General features: G+C 38.2%; 1 long non-coding RNA gene across 1 annotated transcript; it reads left to right on the top strand.

Annotated features, from left to right (window-relative positions):
* The first annotated feature begins 1,397 nt into the window (after positions 1 to 1,397).
* LOC131179507 (uncharacterized) lies at positions 1,398 to 2,564 on the top strand. Its single transcript, XR_009148419.1, has 3 exons — positions 1,398 to 1,484; positions 1,927 to 1,984; positions 2,547 to 2,564. It is a non-coding gene; the product is annotated as an uncharacterized LOC131179507 (long non-coding RNA).
* Positions 2,565 to 3,019: the final 455 nt, after the last annotated feature.

Genomic DNA, 3,019 nt, shown 5'->3' with positions numbered 1-3,019 from the left:
AAATTGCCTTTTTGCTGATATGATAAGAAAATTTTGACGATGTTGCATTTCATTCCACAAGGTGCATTAGCTTTAGATAGCTATAGAGATTATGGTTAAAATTGATATTTTACTCTCTGAGTTCCAGGCTACAGGATGATTATTTGTTGTGGCTAACCTGCTCTTCTTCTTCACAGGTCCATTAATAGTATTTAATTTATTTTGTACAATTGAGTTAAATTTTAGACTCCACAAGTGTTAGAAGTATTTATTTTTATTTTGGGTCTGTATTATAAAAGTTATATTGGACCTGTAAAATTTTTAACTGTATGTATGATGGAATTGGATAAGGGAGCTGAGCTCCCATTTGAATTATGATATTTTGATCATGTGGAGGGTGAGCTGAGCTCTCCAATTTATTATATATTGTGTTTACAGGTCGGGCGAGTCAAAAACTCCCAGTTAAATGGTCAATTTTATGGCCGGACTCTTTCCAGTTGAATTCTTGAATTTGGGCCCAAATGGACCTTAGAGTTGAGTTAAGAAATAGTTAGGTTTACTACGGGCCTCGGAGACTTTAGGCTGGCCCAGGTCCTAGTGCCGGTTCGGCCCATAGGTTGAGTCGTGACAGAAAAATACATAATCTGAAATCCATCTGATAGAATCTGTTAGCCACCTCAACATATAAACATAACAATATAAATATATTAGCTACTTATTTAAACTAATTTATAAATTCAATTATTAAAAATAGGTCATTAAATCGTGAGAAATTAAATTATAATAAATAACTACGTGCGCTTATCATTATCAAATGTTCAATCTTTAATGATTAGATCTTTCACCAGGCATAATTTTTCTTAAAAATAAATAAATATCTAAACGACCCGAACAACCGTCAAATTTCCTCGAATTGAAGGTACCTAAACGAAACCCAAAACACGGGGATTAGTATATAATTTTTACGAAATTTTCCAAGCTTATTCAGCGCTCGGAAAAACACTACGAAGTTTCATGGGACCCATCAAAAAATGGTGTCGAAAAATTTTAAAATTTATATTGCCGCGAAGCTCTTGACGAGTGGAGCACTCCGGTACTCTCGGTTTTCTCGTGGGGTTCACGGTTTGTGAGAAATCTAGTCCAAAATTCGAAATGGGCTAAAACTTTTCGAACAAAAATTGGGCAAACCACCAAATAGATTTTGGTGTTCTTGGTGTCTATGGAAAGCTCTCGAGGTGTAGATGTGTTTTGACACAAGACCCTGTCCAATCGGCTGCTAGATCGGCCAGATTTTGACCGGAAAGGTGAAGCGTCGTTGTAACACCCCTGATTTTTTATATATTATTATTGGGCTTCGTGTAGGTATCCTCAATTCGCGGAAATTCGACAGTTGTCCGGATCTGTGAATTTCCGGCCTTGAAAAGTCTCCGAATTGGATCGAGGTTTTGGCTACCCCACCATTGTCAGGCATCCCGAGCGCGTTCCCGAAGTCGGAATCAGCAAAGGTAAACCCGAGCCTTGCTTTTTCGTAATTTTCTAGTGCTTAAATAGGATTAAAAATTCATAAAATATTCGTGGTAGCTTAGAAAATTACGATTCTTTTTGCAATAGCTTAGTAATATTTCTAAGGACCGCGGGACAGAGTTTTATAATTTTTAGAGCTTATTTGATTTGCAAAAATAATCAATTATAAGGACTAAATTGAAATTTTACATATTGTGATGAATGATTGATTTGATGGGCCCAGGAGGGGCTGTGTGATGTGATTGAGTTGTGGATATATGGATTTTGAGTATAGAAGTGTGTTTTGAACCCTTTTGCAGGTTGGGTAAGTCCTAGGTATAGGGGGGACTCTGCCGGATTTTCGGCACGACTTAGGACGTATTGGTCTTTTTCTTTGTTTGTATTGAGTCAGATTGTATTAAATAATTGTAATATAATTGTCAGGTGAGCCGGGACAGCCTTCTTCCTCCGCTCAGCCGCCACAGTGATTGTCGTCAAGTCTGTGAGTAGAATATTAATTTTAATTGTAATTTCGATATTATTATATGTTCAAGCATGCCCATGCATCACTTATATGCATATATTTATGTAGTTAAACTCTAGGCACGATTTATGTTGCATTCATAACTGTTGATGTGCCATGGATGTTGTTGTGGTAATTTGGAGCAGTGTGCGTGCGTTGGCGTGCGTGTGATGTGGTGTGAACTATGGATAGGACGGGGTAGTCACGGCTTGAGTAATTGGGGACCCGATCCTTCGAGGTAGTCACGGCTTGAGTAATTGGGACCTCGATTTGGTTATTAAGTGGAAGTCCGAGCTTAAGTAATTTGGCACCAAGTTGGATTTAAGAGAGTGTATAGGATCGGCTCCATATGTTATGATTGATACTACAGGGTGTGTGAGTGCTCCAATTTACCTTTTTGATGTTATGATGTGAAAATGTTGTTGATGTTGCATTTCACTCTACAGGGTGCATTAGTTCTAGATAGTTATAGAGATTATGGTTAAAATTGATATTTTACTCTCTGAGTCGAACGCTCACTCCTGTTCAAAAATTTTTACAGGCCACAGGAGGATATTTTTGAGGTTAACCTGCTTTCTCCCTCGCAGGTCAATTATTACTGTTTGTATAAACTTGTTAAATCTTAGAATTTTCGCATGTGTTAGAAATGTTTATTTGATTTGGGTCTGTAAACTAAATTATTATTTTGGGACCTGTAAACCTAATATACTATGCATGTTTGATGGATTGGATGAGGGAGCTGAGCTCCCATTTATTATTATGTTGATGAGTATGTGGAGGGTGAGCTGAGCTCCCCAATTGACTATATATTGTGTTTACAGGTCGGGTGAGTCGAAAACTTCCCGTTGGTAAGTCCATTTTATGGCCGGACTCTGTCCGTTTGTTTTCTTGATATTGGGCCCAAATGGGCCTTAGAGTTGGGTTAATGAACAGTTAGACTTACTACGGGCCTCGGGGCTTTAGGGTGGCCAGTCTAGTCTTGGCCCATAGGTTGGGTCGTGACAAATGTGGTAT

The sequence above is a fragment of the Hevea brasiliensis genome, chromosome 4, assembly GCF_030052815.1.
Source record: "Hevea brasiliensis isolate MT/VB/25A 57/8 chromosome 4, ASM3005281v1, whole genome shotgun sequence".
NCBI classification, from domain to species: domain Eukaryota; kingdom Viridiplantae; phylum Streptophyta; class Magnoliopsida; order Malpighiales; family Euphorbiaceae; genus Hevea; species Hevea brasiliensis.
Note: the sequence above shows the minus strand (reverse complement) of the source record. Positions and strands in the feature narration are given on the sequence as shown.